We start from the raw sequence: 10,317 nt of genomic DNA on the forward strand, positions 1-10,317 counted from the left end.
TGTCTGACTACGCCACCCGTGGATTGCGGTCAGAGTGAACCGCCGCTGCAGGGCAGACCGCTGAGGCTGGTGTTGTGGGTGCAGCAGAGCGTAGCATAACTCCCCACGGGAGGAGTATAGCCTCAGGGCAGTGTATGCGGAGGATGGGGGTGATGGTGCAGGGCAGCAGCAGTAACGACACGGAGTCAGTGATGCAGTCCAGGGCCTTTACTCACAGTTCTTATTATCCAGACCACGTCTGCAGGTAACGGCTGCCCACGTCGTACTGTGCTCACCAGGTGAGGGGCTCAGACAACTCCCAGATAACTTTGGAGCGCTTCACAGGACCCCCTTTGTGTGTCCTTTGTCTGGCCTTTCTTACCAACCCTTCTGTCCGGCTGCCTCGGGCCTCCTCTTGGTAAACTTGGCGCCAGTTTCCCTGACCCTATGTGGTGCCTTCCTAGCGGGTGTAGCGAGGGGCTGCGCCACATAAAATGTCACAGCCTCCGGTTTCTAGCTGAGGGTCATTTCCTGCCTCCACTAGTTTCGTGGACCGGTCTCCCCCTTTGGCCTGACCCCTCCACGCAGGTGGATTCGGGCGTGCGGTGGCGACTCGCCCGTCCGCACGCCTGGGATCCCTTCGTTCCTTGTTCCTGGAGCCTTCTCCGCTCCTCTTCCTTCCTTCTCCCTCTTCCAGGCCTGGGCCTCTGTTACTAGGCCCACCTCCGGAGCAGAGCTCATGCAGAGCCCCTGCTCCCTGCCACTTCTGCTCAGACTTCTCTGCACTGAACTAAGATGGTGCCCACCTTTTATACTCCCTTCTCAATGCACCCAGGAACTGCTTCCTCCCTGCTCCTGCACTACAGGGTTCCCCTTCCTCAGTATTCCCTCCCCCCACTCCAGTCAGGGACAGGGACTGTCGTGCCCATCTCAGGGGCATATTGGTCGCCCTGCCCCACGGCAATGTGGTGTAATGCATGCAGGTGTCGGGTCCTGATCCACACTCCATCCTTACCTGAGAGTGAGATATCACACCTCTGGGTGAGGTGCAATACCTCTGTAGCAACCGAGCCCTCAGGGTGCTACAGTTCCATTTATCTTCAGCCTAGGTGACGTATTGCGATACAGGGCCGTGATTTTGGCTATAAAAGGGTCCCCTAGACCCCTACCCCAAGCTTTTTAAGAGAATCATATATGGCGTGCCAGGAGACTCTATGGAATGCTTTCTCAGCATCCAACGAGAGAATCTAATTACAAATTTTTAACTGCATCTAGCCCAGGAAATACTTTGTGCCTAGTAGCAGTGTCTGCTAGTCAGCGGATTATCCCGGCTGTTAAGCAAGCTACACCACCTGTAGTTTGGACACTTAATTTTTTCAAAGGAAATGCTTCGGGACCACGGGATACTCAGTGAAGAGCATCAGGAGGCACCCCAAGCCACAGGGGCTGGGACTGGCGGTAGCACGCCTTGCAGTGGACCGCCAAGCTCGATCCTTATAAAAGCTTTTTAACTGCAGCAGCTTTAGTTGACGCTACTGGAGCTGGAATTACCGCGGCTGCTGGCATGAGACTTGCCCTCCAATAGATCCTTGTAAATGGATTTAAAGTGTATTCATTCAAATTAGAGAGACAATTTAAATTAAAAAGCTTAGAGCTGCCTCCACCACAGGGGGGCTCGCTCGACCCACCAGCGGACAGGCACCAGTATTGGGAGAGGGGGGCTGGCCGTCAGGGTTCACCGCGGCTCTGGCACAAACCCGGCGACACGGAGGTGGCACGGGCAGGAGCGGACTGAACGTGTCGGCTTCTCACTTTTTGGATTTTAGAAGGGCATGACATGCCTATATCTGTGTCTCCCCCTCCTTTTATTCCTCCACCTCTTTTCTTTTCGCATGACTATATGTACTTGTCACTTTTCCATGTGTTAGTTGTGTCTTCTGAGCAGTTTGTCAGCTTTTGGACACCTTTGAAGGTGTTTTCTATGTGTTTCTATGTGTTTTTGTTTGCCTGCCATTGGTTTTAACGGTGTTCGAAGGTGTTCGCCAACCATTCGACGAACAGTTCGTCGAACACACGGGGGTGGCTCAACACTAATCACTATGTCTATTATCTCAATACTGTGACCTCACTATGTGCATTATCTATGTACTCTGACCTCACTATGTGCATTATCTATGTACTGTGACATCACTATGTGCATTATCCCTGTACTGTGACATCACTATGTGTATTATCCCTGTACTGTGACATCACTGTGTTTATTATCTCTGTACTGTGACCTAACTATGTGCATTATCTCTGTACTGTGACATCACTATGTGCATTATCTCTGTACTGTGACATCACTATGTGTATTATCCCTGTACTGTGACATCACTGTGTTTATTATCTCTGTACTGTGACCTCACTATGTGCATTATCTCTGTACAGTGATCTCACTATGTGCATTATCTCTGTACTGTGACATCACTATGTGCATTATCTCTGTAACGTGACATCACTGTGTTTATTATCTCTGTACTGTGACATCACTATGTGCATTATCTCTGTAACGTGACATCACTGTGTTTATTATCTGTATACTGTGACATCACTATGTGTATTATCTCTGTAATGTGACATCACTGTGTTTATTATCTCTCTACTGTGACCTCACTATGTGCATTATCCCTGTACTGTGACCTCACTATGTGCATTATCTCTGTACTGTGACCTCACTGTGTATTATGTCTGTAATGTGACATCACTGTGTTTATTATCTCTCTACTGTGACCTCACTATGTGCATTATCCCTGTACTGTGACCTCACTATGTGCATTATCTCTGCACTGTGACATCGCTATGTGCATTATCTCTGTACTGTGACATCACTATGTGTATTATCTCTGTAATGTGATATCACTGTGTTTAGTGACTCTGTACTGTGACATCACTATGTGTATTATCCCTGTACTGTGACATCACTGTGTTTATTATCTCTGTACTGTGACATCACTGTGTTTATTATCTCTGTACTGTGACCTCACTATGTGCATTATCTCTGTACTGTGACCTCACTATGTTCATTTTCTATGTACTGTGACATCACTATGTGCATTATCTCTGTACTGTGACATCACTATGTGTATTATCTCGGTAATGTGACATCACTGTGTTTATTATCTCTCTACTGTGACCTCACTATGTGCATTATCTCAGTACTGTGACCTCACTATGTGCATCATCTCTGCACTGTGACCTCACTATGTGCATTATCTCTGTACTGTGACCTCACTATGTGCATTATCTCTGCACTGTGGCCTCACTATGTGCATTATCTCTGTACTGTGACCTCACTATGTGCATTATCTCTGTACTGTGACCTCACTATGTGCATTATCTCTGCACTGTGACATCACTATGTGCATTATCTCTGTACTGTGACCTCACTATGTGCATTATCTCTGTACTGTGACCTCACTATGTGCATTATCTCTGTATTGTGACCTCACTATGTGCATTATCTCTCTACTGTGACCTCACTATGTGCATTATCTCTCTACTGTGACCTCATTATGTGCATTATCTCTGTACTGTGACCTCACTATGTGTATTATCTCTGTACTGTGACATCACTATGTGTATTATCTCGATAATGTGACATCACTGTGTTTATTATCTCTCTACTGTGACCTCACTATGTGCATTATCTCTGTACTGTGACCTCACTATGTGCATTATCTCTGTATTGTGACCTCACTATTTGCATTATCTCTGCACTGTGACCTCACTATGTTCATTATTTCTGTACTGTGACCTCACTATCTGCATTATCTCTGCACTGTGACATCACTATGTGCATTATCTCTGTACTGTGACATCACTATGTGTATTATCTCTGTAATGTGACATCACTGTGCTTATTATCTCTTTACTGTGACATTACTATGTGTATTATCTCTGTACTGTGACCTCACTATGTGCATTATCTCTGCACTGTGACATCACTATGTGTATTATCTCTATAATGTGGCATCACTGTGTTTATTATCTCTCTACTGTGACATTACTATGTGTATTATGTCTGTAATGTGACATCACTGTGTTTATTATCTCTCTACTGTGACATCACTATGTGCATTATCTATGTACTGTGACCTCACTATGTGCATTATCTATGTACTGTGACATCCCTATGTGCATTATCTCTGTATTGTGACATCACTATGTGCATTATCTATGTACTGTGACCTCACTATGTGCATTATCTATGTACTGTGACATCCCTATGTGCATTATCTCTGTATTGTGACATCACTATGTGTATTATCTCTGTACTGTGACCTCACTGTGTTTATTATCTCTGTACTTTGACCTCACTATGTGCATTACCTCTGTACTGTGACCTCACTATGTGCATTATCTCTGTACTGTGACATCACTATATAGTTTGTAAAGCCTAATAAAGACTTGCGTCCATCAAGTTCGACCTGTAAGTTCTGTAGTTGCTAAAGTTGATCCAGAGGAGGGCAAAAACCCCAAATGATTTGGCCAATCTTCACCTGAGGAAAAATTCCCTCCCGACTCTGAAACCAGCAGTCAGAATAAATCCCTGTATCAACTTACTATTTTATTCTATTTTTAAGTATACGCTGAAATCTGCCTGGTATCTAGAAATGCATCCAGTCCCCGCTTGAACTGGTTTAGTGAATCCGACATTACCGTCTTCTCACTCAGTGAATTCCATATTTTCACTGCTCTTACCGTAAAGAACCCCTTCCTATGCTGGTGCTGGAAGCTTTTCTCTTCCAGTCTTAATGAATGCCCTTTTGTTACCGTAATATCCCTCCTTTTGAACAAATCCCGGGCAAGGTCTCTATACTGTCCCCTAACATATTTGTACACATTTATTATGTCCCCCCTCAACCTTCTCTTTTCCAGGCTGAATAGTCCTAGTTTTGCCAACCTCTCTGGGTATTGCAGTCCCTCCATTCCACTTATTAATTTTGTTACCCTCCTTTGTACCTTTTCAAGCTCGTTTATATCCTTTCTAAATATTGGTTGCGACTAATCAGCAGAGCGGTGTTTAAATTTGGCGCTAATACTGCTGATTGGTTGCGGCCGGCGACAGCGACCAATCAGCAGAGTGTTGTTAAAATTTGGCACCAAAATTGCTGATTGGTCGCGGCCGGCCACCGCGATCAATCAGCAGAGCGGGGTTTACATTTGGCGCCAGAATCGCTGATTGGTCACGCCCGGCGGTCGCGACCAATCAGCAGATCGGAATTTAAATTTTGCGGCAATACTGCTGATTGTTCGCGGCCGGCGACTGCGACCAATTAGCAGAGCATTATTTAAATTTGGCGTCAATCTCGCTGATTGGTCGCGTCTGCCGTCCGCGACCAATCAGCAGAGCGTTGTTTAAATTTGGTGCCAATCTCGCTGATTGGTCGCGGCTGGAATCCGCGACCAATCAACAGAGCATTGTTTAAATTTTTCGCCAAAATCGTTGATTGGTCGCGGCTGGCGGTAGTGACCAATCAGCAGAGCGGTGTTTCAATTTGCCACCAAAATCGCTGATTGGTCGGGGCCGGCGGCCGCAACCAATCAGCGTCGTATTAGTGAGGACCGAGGAGCGGTGCTGCCTGTGCGGGTACTTCCGCTGCCAGCAGCTGGGAGATGAGCGGCTGCTCGCAGCAGAAGCATCCCGACCGGCGGTGCCGCTCCTCGGTCCTCCGTTCACACTTGCCGTCGGGAGCTCATAGCGCTGTTTAAATTAGGCGCCAATCTCGCTGATTGGTCGCGGTTGGTTGGGGCATTAAAACCGTCTTGTTAAACCACTCTGAACTCCACGTCTCTTCCAAGGGGCATTAAAACCGTCTTGTTAAGCTACTGTGACCTCCATGTCTCTTCCAAGGGGCATTTAAATGGTCTTGTTAAGATACTGTGACCTCCACGTCTCTTCCAAGGGGCATTAAAACCATCTTGTTAAACCACTCTGAACTCCACGTCTCTTCCAAGGGGGATTAAAACCGTCTTGTTAAGCTACTGTGACCTCCACGTCTCTTCCAAGGGGCATTAAAACCGTCTTGTTAAACCACTCTGAACTCCACGTCTCTTCCAAGGGGCATTAAAACCGTCTTGTTAAACCACTCTGAACTCCACGTCTCTTCCAAGGGGCATTGATATTGTCTTTTTATTCCACTGTAACCTCCACCACTCTTCCAAGGGGCATTAAAACCATCTTGTCAAGCTACTGTGACCTCCATGTCTCTCCTAAGGGGCATTAAAACCATCTTGTTAAGCTACTGTGACCTCCACGTCTCTTCCAAGGGGCATTAAAATGGTCTTGTTAAGCTACTGTGACCTCCACTTCTCTTCCAAGGGGCATTAAAATGGTCTTGTTAAACCACTGTGAACTACACAGCTCTTCCAAGGGGCATTGAAATGTTGTTTTCAGTTACCTCTAACCTCCACGACTCTTCCATTCACTGCTAAGGCCAACAGTGTACTGGAGTCCCAGTTGCTATAAATGGAAAAAATGGTTTAGTTAAGGCCCTCTGACCTCCATGTCACTTCCAAGGGGCATTGGAGTGCCTCGAAATTTTTGGTAGGCATTGCACTCACTGTATGCCCTATAACTGTGTAGCCGAACCGCTCCTTTTGGTACAGAAACATATCCTACAAGACATGTGTGGTTGACTGGCCTGATATTGATGTGAATGGTCCCTGTTCCTCCTGCTCTTTCTCCTTTGCCACCACCTCATCCATCATTCATCACCTGAAGCTTTGTTTTAACAGGAGTCATAGAACTGGGATAGTAGCAGGAAAACATCCAGAAATCCTCAGAGGAGGTAGGATATGCGCCAAAACGTTGACCACCTCAGGCCTAGCCGCTACTACATACATGAGCTTGCATTCCAAGGAACAGAAAGCTAATGAGATGGATAGCCTCATGATCATAAATAATTTACTCGTTGTGTAGGAGGCCGACCATTGCTGCTGTTTACCTTCTGAACTTTGTGTTGAAGCCTGATTGACCCAGGACCCGCAATCCTCTATGTCTGGAGGACGTGTTGCATCACAGTGTCCAGCTGTATCCCGGCTTCCACAATATTAACCCAGTGTGAAGGCGTCAGTGAGATGGACCATCCCTGGCCACATTCACTTGTCCACGTGTTTGTGGTTAGGCTGTCCTTCCCACTAAATGCACTGGGGAGGTCACAGGTAATGTTTTGGTATGCGCGCTTGTGTATAAGGCGCACCGAGACAAATAGGGGCAGCTGGGGATCGTTTATGGACACCCAGCCGCCCCCAGGCGGCTGGGGACCGTGTGTGGGCACCCGGCCGCGGGGCGGCTGGGGACCGAGTATGGACACCCGGCCGCCCCCTGGCGGATGGGGACCAAGCGTAAACACCCGACCACCCCCGGCGGCTGCGGACCAAGCGTGGACACCCGGCCGCCGGGCGGCTGGGGACTGAGTATGGATACCAGGCCGCCGACGCAGCCATGACGTGGTGGCCAGATTCCGCCTCCACATGCCTAAAAGGCCCAATTTCAAGTGCAAGCAAGCAAGCAGTATGGTATTGCAGCCTGGGGGTGGGTGAGTGGGTGGCAGGCTGCATACTTGCTCTTTCATTGCAAGGAATGGGGGAGGTACAATTGAACACTGCCCTGGGACAAGGACTTGCACGGGGATAGTTGCAAGTCTGCATCTTCTGATGCGGCAAGGATCATTTCTGATGGGCACACTTTTAGGCAGTGACCTAGGTGTCAGAGATGCATCCAGGGGTCTTCCCCATGCTGTTCCCATGTCTTTTCAGCACTGTATGCATGTGTCACACAGCACATGGCCAGATAAGGTTGTAAAATGTTAAAATGACATTTCACGGTGATTGCATTTGTCACGGTTGAAAGCAATGCAAAAGTGCAAAAACGCATAAAAAATGCTACTTGTGAACATAGCCCAAGGTGTAGAGGAGTATTTTTGTTTTTGGTTATTTATTTTACCTTATACACAAGTCATTACCCTGGAAAGGATGTTCCTTAACATATTTCACAGGAAAACAGTTTCAGTTTCATTTTTGGACCTTCTATTGTGAGCCCGTAAAAGTGGCTTAATACTTCTGACCACGTTATTGACAGCAGTGACCTGGGGGTCAGAAATGCTTCCTGGGGCGATCCCCATGCTGTCCCCATCTCATTTGAGCACTGTCACTATCGTTTTGGGCACTTTTTAGGCTTTCTACAGACTGCCGGGGGTGCCGCCGCAAAAATGCTTGGGTCTCCCATAGGGACATTGGGTTCATTGCTCGGGTCCGGCAACCGAGTATCACGGCGAGCTCGGGCCGAGCTTCGAGCACCCGAGCATTTTAGTGTCGCTCAACACTAGTCCCTTTCTGATATTTAGTGCTGTGTGCAGTTTCTGTGTTACACCCAGACAGATGAACCGCTGTATACTCACACGTATCAGATTCCTGAATGTTTGGAAACTTTTCTAGTTTTTTTTTTTATCACAAAACATGGAGATGCTGGGGATTGAACCCAGGGCCTCATACAGGGAAAGCATGCGCTCTACCACTGAGCTACATCCCCTGTATGGACACCCAGGGATTTGTTCTCATCTACAAGAGTCACTAATCTATGACTATCTACTAATAGATTTTCTCTATTATTTTTTCTCTTTTATAATCATGCAGCATAAATAACATCATATTCTCATAGTCTGGACTATTAGGGACAAGACAAAACTATTTTTCTTTAATTTTTTATTATTTGTTTATATTTAAAATATGGGGAAAAAAGGAGGCGATTTTATTTTTTACATCTTTTTTTGAACAGATTAAAAAAAAATGCAATTCTCCTTTTCCCATATTTTAAAGAGATTGTTCCCTACTGGATGGCGCTTTTCGATTGTCCCAATCAAATAAAAAGAAAGCAAAGAGCACTTACCTCCCAGATACGCACCGTGACAAGCACTGCACCCCATGATGATCTCCTGACATTGCTTATGTCTGATGATTGGTTGCAGGCCATCAGCGGCGGTAGAAAGGCGGCATCACCTGCAGGAGAGATTACACTCTTGTGTCAGTGTGAGCGGGCTGTCGTCGAGAGCAGTCACATTAGTGACTGCTGATGTGACTGCTCTCCAAGTCATCCGGACTGTCATGGGACAGTATGGATTATATTCACGGCGGACAGGTGAGTATTATGGTGGTTTACTATTTTTTGTAGTTTACTGGTGACAAGGGCATCAGGGATTAGGTGTTAAGGTGAGCATTATGGTGTTTTTTAATTTTTTCTCTTTTACCGGGGACAAGGACTTCGGTGGATTAGACATAAAGGTGAGTATAATACTTTTTTATTTTTATTTCAATAAAAGAGTGTTTGTCTTTATTTAAAATAAAGGACTTTATTCTGGGTGTTTTTTTTTACAATCTGACTATTGGGTTAGTAATAGGGCGTCTTATAGATGCCTCTCCATTACTAACTTGTGGACTTGATATTAGCGGTCATAAAACAGCTGACGTCAACCCCACAATCATTAACCCACTTGTCATCGCATCAGGGCAAGTGGGAAAATCGGAGGCTAAGCATCAGATTTGGCACATTTTATTGATGTACGATTTCTGGGGCGGCTGAGAGCTGATGTTTTTAGTCTAGGAGGGGGCCAATAACCATGGCCACTTCCTAAGCTATTAATATCAGCCCGCAGCTGTCTGTTTAGCCTTTGATGGTTAGTGAATATAGGGGGACCCCACATCAATTTTTGTTTGGGGTCTCCCCTTTAATAATCAATAAAGGCTAAGCAAACAGCTGTGCGCTGATATTAATAGCCTGGGAACCGTAATGGGTATTGACCTGTTCCCAGAATATTAATATCAGCCACCAGCCGTTGACTTTCCCTTTGCTGATTATGAAAATGACGAGGGACCCCACTTATTTTTTTTTTATTAACAAGCACAGTAAAATAGACACCTAAGGTAACCTTAGTTCGCAGCCTCTAGGTGCTCCAGCAGCTGGAAACTCCCAAAACCTAAAATGTCCCTCAAAGTTTCCCATGAGATTTCTGGGCCTTGCAGCTGCCGGGAGACCCGTTGGCTTTGAACTCTACAAGGTTACTGGAGTTCAAGCCACCAGGTCTGACAGTAGCTCTAATGTGGGACTTTTGAATGCCGGAGTGCCGGACAGGCGCCGGGAGCTGAATGCAGCTCACATCATTGTTGCCTGAGATCAGCGCCGAGCAAGAGACAATGATGGAAATTGTAGTCAGCACCCCCAGGGTACATTATGTGTAAAATAAAGAATTAAATTTAAAAAAACAGAGTGGGCTCTGGCCAAATTTTCATAACCAGCAG

General features: G+C 46.3%; 1 non-coding gene across 1 annotated transcript; it reads right to left on the bottom strand.

Moving 5' to 3' along the window:
• Positions 1–8,482: 8,482 nt before the first annotated feature.
• On the bottom strand, positions 8,483–8,554 carry TRNAG-UCC (transfer RNA glycine (anticodon UCC)). Its single transcript has one exon. It is a non-coding gene; the product is annotated as a tRNA-Gly (tRNA).
• Positions 8,555–10,317: the final 1,763 nt, after the last annotated feature.

This window comes from Phyllobates terribilis, unplaced genomic scaffold (assembly GCF_046119375.1).
Source record: "Phyllobates terribilis strain yellow unplaced genomic scaffold, ASM4611937v1 Scaffold_208__1_contigs__length_3488620, whole genome shotgun sequence".
In the NCBI taxonomy this organism is placed as follows: domain Eukaryota; kingdom Metazoa; phylum Chordata; class Amphibia; order Anura; family Dendrobatidae; genus Phyllobates; species Phyllobates terribilis.